Below are 10,704 nucleotides of genomic sequence, written 5' to 3'. Positions count from 1 at the left end.
ATGTCATCGACATACAAACAATGATCAAGTCATTAGAGAGAGATATCTCCAAGGACGACTACAACCCGAAGATTAACAACAACAAAGTAAAAATTCTGCCGACAACCCCAGACGCATACAGAAAAATCACCAAACTGCTTAAGACATTGAACGCCAACTTTCACACGTACCAACTCAAACAAGAAAGACCTTTCCGAGTGGTTCTACGCAACATCCACCACTCAGCAGACATAGACGAACTCAAATACGAACTCTCAAAACTCGGCCACGAAGTCATCAACGTAAGTAATATAAGGCATAGAGTCTCGAAAGACCCGTTATCCTTATTTTTCATAGACATAAAACAAAAGCCTAACAATAAGGAAATTTACAATATCAGTCGTCTAATGAACACAGTAGTAAAATTCGAACCACCGCTTGTGAAAAAAGAAGTAGTGCAATGCAAAAGGTGCCAAAGGTACGGTCACACGCAGAAATACTGCAACCATACCTTCCGCTGCGTTAAATGTGCAGGCACTCACTCTACTGACCAGTGCGCTAAATCACCGGAAACCCCAGCGAAATGCATCCACTGTCAAGGTGACCATCCTGCCAACTATAAAGGCTGCTCAGCCTATAAAACTCTATACACAAACAGGTACCCAAAACTCAGAGCAAAAGATGTAACCAACCAAACACCCAGCCAGCCGAAATTCACGACTACCCCAATCCCCTCAACCAACCAAACAGCCAGTCCTACCAAATTCATCACCACCTCAACCTCCTATGCCCAAGCAGTACAAGGCATCCAAAATAACCCGAATAGCCAAAGGTATCTTTCCCAAAATAGTGTCCCCAACTCACCTAACACAGACAACTTCTCTAGGCTTGAAAAGCTAATAGAGAAACAATCGGAGCAAATAAATAATTTGCTATCGCTACTAACACTTATCATGGATAAATTAATACGCCCCGACGCAAAATAAAACCAAGACGCATAGCTCTTTGAAATGCCAACGGTCTAGCGCAACACAAATTTGAACTAGAACTCTTCCTAAAACACCAGCAAATCGACGTAATGCTCGTATCGGAAACCCACTTCACCGACAAAAATTATCTGAAAATAAATGGTTACAAATTCTACCATACCCAACACCTCAGCGGAAAGGCCCACGGTGGCACCGGAATCATAATCAAAACAGGTATTAAGCACTACGAACTCCCACCATTCCAGAAAGACTACCTCCAAGCAACAAATGTAGCAATAGAAGACTGTCATGGTACAATCGCCACTTCAGCAGTATACTGCCCTCCCAGACACTTCATCGCCAAAGAAGACTTTGATAACTTCCTGGACACCCTGGGCAATAGATTCATAGCTGGAGGAGACTATAACGCCAAGCACACCCAATGGGACAGCAGACTGGTTACAGTAAGAGGCAAAAACCTCTTAAACAGCATAATAACCAACAACCTCAACTACCTCACCACATACGAACCCACATACTGGCCCACCGACACTAACAAAATACCCGACCTCCTGGACTTCTTCGTAACTAAAAATATCTGACCAAGACACGTCCAAATCAATTCCTCGGCTGATCTCTCCTCTGATCATTCCCCCGTGATAGCAACAGTCAGTTCAACAATTATCGAGAATACACCTAATGTCTCCATTCACAACCAACACACCAACTGGCAGCTCTTTAGAGAAGTCTTTACACACTCAACTTCAGCCTTAACTTCACTAAAAATTAAGGCAGAAATCGAAGCAGCCACGGAATACTTAAACACGAGCATAATAAACGCCATCCGCCTCTCCACACCGACAAAGACGTCTATCGGCAAACAAGAATATCCCCAATACATACAAAAAAAAATAGCAGAAAAATGTAGACTAAGAAGAGTATGGCAGACCCATAGAACACCGGATGACAAACGCAAACTAAACAACGCATCTAGAAAGCTATCCAAAACCATAAAAAATTACAAAAACGACTGTTTCCAAAAATATCTCGCCAGTTTATCCCCCACAGCTGATCCAACTACTCGCTGTGGAAGGCCTCCAGGAAACTCACACGCCCCCCACAAATAATCCCCCCAATCCGCCGTCCGCAAGGTGGATGGGCGCGTAGCCCTATAGAAAAAGCCGACCTGTTTGCCAAATACTTGTCCAAAGTATTCAAACGCCACTCCTCCAAAGCTGCTGTGGACGTTACTGAATACTTGCACATCCCCTTCCCAATCTCCCCTCCTATCGAACCCTTCACTTCTGCAGAGACTATAGAAACAATCAGTCGCCTAAATCCCAAGAAAGCAGCAGGGCACGACCTAATAGGCAATAAAGCAATCAAGGAACTTCCCATAAAAGGGATCGCACTCATCACATCGATTTTTAATGCTATCCTTCGCCTTGAACACTATCCTAACGCCTGGAAAATCTCACTGATTACCCTCATCCCTAAACCCGGTAAACCGATATACGAAACCATCTCCTATCGCCCAATCAGTCTTTTACCTACCCTGTCTAAACTATTCGAGAAGATGCTCACGAATTGACTCCTTCCACTCCTAGAGAACTTGAAAACACTCCTAGATCAACAATTCGGCTTCCGAAAACATCACTCTACAGTAGAGCAAATCCACCGCTTAACTCATACGATCAGCCAAACACTCGAAAAGAAAAAATATTGCTCAGCGGTTTTCCTAGACATCCAACAGGCACTCGACAAAGTATGGCATGAAGGGCTACTATACAAGCTTAAAAAGATCCTACCCCACCCCTACTACACCATCCTAAAATCTTACCATCCAATAGACAATTCATGGTTAAATGCCTAGACGCCACTTCCGCAACATTCCCAATAGAAGCCGGCATACCCCAAGGTAGTGTCCTCGGACCCCTACTGTACTCCATCTACACTGCCGACCTACCTATATCAAACGATATAACAATAGCGACATTTGCAGACGACACAGCGCTATTAGCTACCCACGCAGACTCGGTAATAGCCTCATCCACTCTCCAGCGAAGTCTCGACTCCATGGAAAAGTGGTTTCACAAATGGCGCTTCAAAGTCAACGAAAAGAAATCCTCACATGTAACCTTCACGCTCCGAAAACAAACCTGCCCCCAGGTCACCATCAACAATGCAACAGTTCCTAGCAGGGACACAGTCCGATACCTGGGCATGACCCTAGACAGGAGACTAACGTGGAAGACACACATCTCAGATAAAACGAAGCAACTAAAGGACAAACTAAAAAAAACTATATTGGCTCACGGGCCGACGCTCCAAACTAAACATACAGAATAAAATTACCCTCTACAAGACCGTAATAAAACCTGTCTGGACCTACGGAATCCAACTATGGGGAACAGCAAGTAACTCCAACATTGAAATACTCCAACGCTTTCAATCGAAAACGCTAAGATCCCTAATTGACGCACCTTGGTATGTTACCAACGAAACAATCCATCGCGACCTCAAGATACCCACAGCCAAAGAGGAAATAGCAAAATATAGCGACAGATATAGCAAAAGAGTCAACAAACACCGAAACCCTCTAATCACTGGCCTACTTGATACGACGGACCAAATTCGCAGACTGAAGAGGCACTACCCGCTAGACCTAAACGCTAGATTCATTTAGTTATCCAAATTAAGCATATTCACTTACTTATAATACCTATAAATTATACTTATCTATAATAAGTATCAACTTATTATAAATAAACAGCCATGTCACTGCGCCACGCCAGAAAAATTACTGAAAATTCTCAACGCGAGAATTGATTGTAATTTCAACCAATAAATAAAAAAAAAAAATCTTCTTCACTGTTAAAAGTGCTGAAGATGGCGTTGATCCTTTCTCCGTGTGTCGATAGTGTTTTTTTTATTTCATTTAATTGCGTTTGTTGGTCTTTTAACGCTTGTAATATGCTTTTTTTGATGTCTTCGATAACGTTTATAATGCTTTGTTGGGGGGTGTTATCGGTTGTAGTTGCGCTTTGGCTTGATCGCGGATTTAAGTTTGTTATTTGTGTTGTGTTTTCGATTATTTGGTTTAGTTTTGTTTGTTGTTTCACTACGTCAGAGAACTTTAGTTCTGGGACGTATTTACGGCTTATTTGGGCAATTCGTTTTATCTTTGTTTCCTTGTCTTTTTTCTTTTTTTCAGCTAGCTTTTTGCGCAGTTCCACGAGTTTTGGGTATCCCTTGTAGGACGCGGGGTGTCCGTAGTTTTTGCAGTTTACGCAGTATATTTTCTCCTTGGTTACTGCTTCCTCTTTTTTGATTTTGCACTCGCCTGGGCCGCGGGGCTCGGTGCATTTTACACAGCGGTAGTTTAGGTTACAGTTTTGTGCTGTGTGTCCTAGTCGCTGGCATTTGTGGCATTGGGTTATATCGTTGTTTTTTTTTTAATTATTTTTTCCCATTTTATTTTGTAGTAGTTAAAATTTCTAAAAGTAGTTAAGATATTGTTAGCAGTTTGCTTAGGTTGCTGTCGGCGGATACTTGTATTATGTAAATTGGGAGCAATATATCGTTCTCCCTTGATCTTTTTGTCGTGAATCGTGTGACTTTTGTGAATTTTACGTCGTTTATTTGCAAGGCTTGTAGGTCCGTGAGTATTTCCATTTCAGTGTAACTATTGTCTAAGCCTTTTAGCAAGTATGTTTGGTGTTTCTCTGCTTTGGGTGTATACGTGTAGAAGGTTGTGTTGGCTGCCCGAAGCGTTTCTTTCGCTGTGTGGAAATCGGATAGATTTCGAAGGTAGAGAGCATGCTTACCTGAGTGTATCCTTTTGATATAAAACTGATTGATCTTGGCTACTTTCTCTATGAGCGTTACTATGTCCTTAGAGTCTTGTAACGTTATGTTGATAGGCGGCGGTTTATATTCTCTTGTAGTGGATGGGGCTTTCGTGCGCTCCTCTGCAGCGTGCCTTGTGGGGTGTCCGTCTGGGGTGGGACTGTGTTTTCCCATTTTGCCACGTAGTTTTTTTGTTTAATTTGCTCTAGCATTGTGTTTGGCGTTGGGTAGTTTGCTGGTCCCGGCTGTGACTGTAGGTGTGGTTCTGATTCTAGCAAGCTGAATCGGTTATGTGTTGTGATCGCTGGGAGCGAGGCAGCTTTTACGGGTCTCATGTTTCTGTCTTCTTTGGTACTTTCGTCCTGGGCGGAGGGGAACTCTTGTTTTGTGTTTTTTAGGATTTCTTCTAATCCTTTGGTTCTGGCATCTAGGTTTGGTTGGGGGTTAAGTTTCCGCGTCTTTTGCGCGGACAGTCTTAAGCTTTTGATTTCCTTGGCCGCTTTTTGCGGATTTATTTTTCTTTTGGTGGGTTTTCTTGTTAGTTTTAAGGTGGGTTTCGTTGCCTTGCTTTTTGCATCATTCTCGGTAGCTTCTATTTTTTTTTATATACTTTTATTTTGTCTTATTTTTTTTTTTTTAATTTATATCACGGTGATGTCACTGCAGTATTTTTCACTTTTTGCCACTTTTTCTTTTTCCTTTAGAGGGTGGTTGTTTACTTTTACGCGCACACTTTTAGGGCCTAAGCCTGCTGTCCCTTTTTAGTTTAAGAGGTCCGTCCCGTTCGGAGGTTTACGGTCAACTGCTACTTTTAATATACCTACCACTGCGATTGACATCCTGATGTTTGTGCAGTGACACTGTGACATGTCCTCTAGATCGATTTCTTCCCTCCACTCTTACAACTTTTACGCTTCTCTGAAACCATGAAAACGAAATACAAATTATTGAGAAAAGATATTCAGAAAAGATATTCGCTTTCATACTGATACAAAAAGCAGAATGTAGGGTATTTTACATAAAAATAGTGCAAATTAAATTTATTACATAATTTTGTCACATAATTTATGTTTGGCATTTTAGACAAATATTAGTAAGCCTTTCTTACGTTTGCTTTTTATACAGCACACAATTTACGTCGCGTAAATGTAATAGCGCGATAAACTTAACCAAATTGAACTGTCGTAATTCGAAAGATAGACTATACCTAACGTTTGATCAGCAATTCAGAGTTGTAAATATGAAGTTTGAAGTGGTTTATAGGTAATATTGACAATATATTATTGTCATTGGTATGTTGCGCAATTATGGTTAACTAGATCAATTTGATAAGACACAAGGTATTAATAAATATGTGAGACACATTTGAAGTGTTGATTCTAAACAACGAAATGAATGCGAAAGTCAGTTAGTACATATATAAAAGTATCGGTTGTGATGCTTATTTTTCAAATTCTACCCAATGTAATTTTCGTTAGATATTCCTACACAAATGCAATCTCCTTTACACCATCGTATAGATTCTGCCGAGCGAGGAGAATGTAAAAATTTTCAAATTTTTCGGCGTACTTGTATCGTTTTACATTATATATGTCGGGTTATCATTAGGATTTAAGGTGCGTAATGATTCTTCGTTTGAATTAGCCATTGTTTTACAAAACAGAGAATATATTTACGCGAATAAACAAGATTTTACAAAATATTATGAATAATGAGTTTAATAAATGATAAGATTAACAAACGATAAGTTTAATTAATAATTAGATTAAAGAATAATAAGTTTAACGAACAATAAGAGGAACGAATAATATGTCTTACGAATAATGAATTTAACGAATAATGAGATTAACGATTGATAAGTTTTATGAATAATGAATTTAATTATCGCTATTAACAATGTTCCGGGGTTCAAACGAATCCACGGTCAACGGGATAACTCTTTACTATGCGTAGAATAATTTTTTAAACACAAAGAAAATACGATTGCTGAGACACTCGGTAAATTGCTCGATGTATCACTTTCCAAGGCGATCACACGAATGAATATCTGATGAAAATCTTTTTCGCTATACGACTGCATTTGTTTGTTATATGCTCGCTGGAGACATCGAGAAGGTTCCAATCGTCGTTGCTAGGCAATTTTCTGTCAAAAGTTTGTTGTATACTCTTTGGAAACATCGAGAAAGATCCAAACGCCGTTACTAGGCAGTTTCTGTCTGGAGATTGATTCCTAATACAACGTGTGTCCCATTATATCGACATCTCCAAAGTACAATTCTATGTGATTTCTAGGGAGAACAATACAACCGATCCACACCTTCGTCAGGCAAAACGTTTATCCCGTGACCGTGGCTACGTTCGGCCACCAGTTGTCACCTCGAACCCACTTTCGCTATCACAAATATCGAACAATTACAAATGACAACAATTGCTTAATTACAGCTATGATAAAATCTAGGCTGAAGCATTAGAAGACTTTCCCAAAATTGCAAAGGGAAGGCTCCGGTTTTCCTTTCATCTCCGACATATATAAATGTAAATGTAACGCTGTTTCGACCGTTCGCGGAGAGACGCGATCGCGAGGTAGCACGTCAACGAGAGTTGTAAGTTCCCGTTACGATTAAATAGTCGACGCCACGAACTGATCGATCCCCTTATTTCGATTATGATAATAAGGGTAGTTCAATGAAATTCCACAGAATTAACACAAATAAATTAATGTTTATTTCAACAACTTATTAACTAGAAAGATATATATGGAACAAAAAAAATGTAACTGCGTTTTGGTTGATAAGTAATGCGCGACATACCACATGTGTTGACGGTTCGACTTCTCGAAAAGTTCTGAACGCCTTTCGATTTTTTTCGTTTTTTCTGGAAGGCGACCCCCACTACGTTCGGATCACGCCACATTCTTTTACGCGAGGTAAAGTAACGGCCACGAGTCGACGTTTCTGGAAGTCGCCCTGCTTAATGAACCATGCGCTTGCCACTACAATGTTTGTTTGCCGGGCAGACGCGACGATCCGTCTGCGACATTATAGTGCCGCGATCGACAGTTAAGAAAATGACCTATGGTAAGCCGCATGGCATAACAAACGCAATATATAAAAAACATGAATCATTGTAGAAGAGACTTTCTGTTTTACAAAGTAATATTCATATTCAACCTTTTATTTAACAAAAGCTTAGATCATACATGCCGCAGGAGTTCTACAATGTACAGCACTGTAAGATGATCGTTTAAAACAGTAAATGAATCGCTGCACTACAGTCGTTATTTCTATACACTGATATCTAGAAATTAGCTGAATACGGCAGTGATACTGCGCTGCAATTGGCGAATATTTTTTTCTCGTTCGGACTTGATATTTCTCATTCTGATTTCCGCACACAGTAAGCCTAGTAGATTTTTATCCTATTTCACACCCACTTCTTGTTTCTCGTCTCAATTTCCAACGAACTGAATGGAAGTAATAGACGGAAATTCATTTTCATTTTAATCGCGCATTGACACTACATATGTCTAAAAAGAAGAATTTGTGCTGTAATTGTTCGATGGAAAAATGTTTCAAATGTCACAAAATGTCATAAAAGTTTATGCACATCGGTTAAATATAACATATTATAGTAAAACCGTTAGCTCTACTAGTGATTTGCTACATCTTCCCTCATATATTGAATACCTGCATTATAGTAATTGTCTAATTAATTCTTCCGTAGCGTCGATTATTTTGGAATATTCTACCCTATAGATTTGGATAGAGAAATTGTTTTCTAAAGTACGCCGAGGAATATTAGCAGCGCCCATTGCTCATGTTAAATCTATGTAAAATCCCCTTCTGTATGAAATAGTCGTTTTTTCAATATACAGTATATAGAGTACATATATGTCGGATTTACATTACAATTAGGGTTAGGGGCGTGAAACGAATCTTCATTTAGATTACACATTGTCGTTATGCAATAGAGAAGACATTGACTAGTGCAAATACGATTATTATAGAATTGGACAAGTAACCGTGGTAATTAGATACTCGAGAAACTAATGACAATGATCCTAGGTTCAATAACGAATCCGCGGTCGACGGGATAATAGATGAACGTGCTCACAAAATCTAAGTCGGACTCCTTGTTAATAAAACGCGTAATATTCTCTGATTGTAAGGCGTTACTCTTTTCGTCGATGAGATCGCAAGAATGAATGACTTTCCGTCGCGATGATGCTGCAGAGGAAAACTATGATGGGGTGTGTCTAAGGATACGAGATCATCGGATTCGTCGAGGATAGCCTTCGTTCGGAAAGTGAGGGAAATGAACGTTCCTGTTAATTGGTTAATTTCTATGTTGGTGGTTGAAGAAGGATGTTAACCGCCCTTGAGAGAAAGTTGCTAGCGGGAAGCGTCGTTCGTGAGAAAAGCAGATTTCTCGTATCTTCCAGTAGTAGGTGGTAGATTTAGGGACTGTTAGGATAAAGACCGTTTGTCCGTTTGAAGGACTTTAGTTAACTAAATCCTAAGATTTATAGCGGCTCCTCAGGCTAGCTGAACATGTGTGTGGCGAGCCATGGGACCGAAACCGTTGGAATGTTTACTGTCGCGTGCCGCTACAACTATTTCTTTTAAGGAGAGCAATAGAATTACTCCATCCCTATGTTAGGTAAAATCGTTCAACCCGTGACCGCGGCTACGTTCAGCGACTTGTTGTCGCCTCGAACCCAAGCTCACTATTACAAATCTCGGACAATTATAATCGAGTTAAATTATAGAGACTAAAATATTGGAGGTTTTCCGAAGAACTCCAAAGGGAAGGCCCCGGTGTCCTTTCATCTCCAACATATATATAGAGTATAGTAGCAGTAACAGACCTAGGTATTAGGTATTATCCATAGAGATAGCTCTTACAAGTTCTGCCTCAAACATTGGATCTTCATTCTCTGTGATGTTAGCGGCTTGTCAAATATCTGACACGCTGTCTTTGTGGATGAAATATAGAGATAGTATTATATATCAGGATATCTTACACCGCATCCAGACTCAGCAGTCATGCTAGACTTGGAATTTAATGATGTGATTTTCTGTCCTTAATAAAATTGATCGTATCGTACGATCTCCTGCAACAGACAAAAATTACATGATAATACTATGGGAAATGAATTAAACCTAAATAACGATCAAACAATTGTATATGATGCAATACCCAGACTGGATGTCTCAGTGGAACCAAAAAAACTACGCTCCGAATCTTCAATTGCACTTGCAGTTGTCTTTTCTGGGATAGGTGCAACGGTGTTGTATTGTGGTAGAACATGCAATGTTTTAAACCCTAACTAGAAGTTTCGGGGATCTTCGTAATAACTTCATATAAGAACTTCATGAGGACAGTAATGTAAACGTGTTCTCCGAGTTATTACTAAAGCTGGGTAACGGAGACTTTACGAACACATGGAAATGTTTCACTTGATAACTTGTCCGTGATATGAACAAGGTCACCAATTAATCAGTTGATTACATTTATTCTGACGTTACTCTTTTTAATAACACCGCCATATGCTGGCTCCAACAAATAAATCGGTAAACAGTATTAATAATTTCATTTTAGATAAAGTCGATACTCCTTCTCAAACTTATTTCTCATTCACGAGTAGCACATTGTTCATTGCCCTGTAGGGTTGCTTGATTCATTAAATCCTTCGGAGTTATAATATCACTCTTTAAAGTTAAAGATAAAAATAATTTTATTTCGTAATCTAAATGCTCCAAGATTGTGCACAATTTGCATTAGTGTATAGTAGAGACAGCTGTTTTGATAGCTTGTGCTGCTGGAGAAGAAGTTATAATACTTTTGATTCGAGTAATTTCACTTATACGATATAACGTTATGTTATATAACGTAATACGTTATAACG

The 10,704-nt window shown here is 39.6% G+C and overlaps 2 protein-coding genes across 2 annotated transcripts in view; both read right to left on the bottom strand.

The window, feature by feature from the left end:
- LOC126872624 (uncharacterized) overlaps window positions 1-10,704 on the bottom strand; it is a 121,234-nt gene that overhangs the window by 4,778 nt on the left and 105,752 nt on the right. The window lies entirely within an intron of this gene.
- Window positions 1-10,704, bottom strand: part of LOC126872659 (uncharacterized) — a 55,999-nt gene that overhangs the window by 20,629 nt on the left and 24,666 nt on the right. Inside the window, exon 2 of the mRNA XM_050632778.1 lies at window positions 5,621-5,714. The gene's annotated coding sequence lies outside the window, so the exon portion shown is untranslated. The remainder of the gene's footprint in view (window positions 1-5,620; window positions 5,715-10,704) is intronic.

This window comes from Bombus huntii, chromosome 13, assembly GCF_024542735.1.
Source record: "Bombus huntii isolate Logan2020A chromosome 13, iyBomHunt1.1, whole genome shotgun sequence".
Lineage (NCBI taxonomy): Eukaryota > Metazoa > Arthropoda > Insecta > Hymenoptera > Apidae > Bombus > Bombus huntii.
The sequence above is the reverse complement of the archived record's forward strand: the minus strand, read 5'-3'. Positions and strand labels throughout refer to the sequence as shown.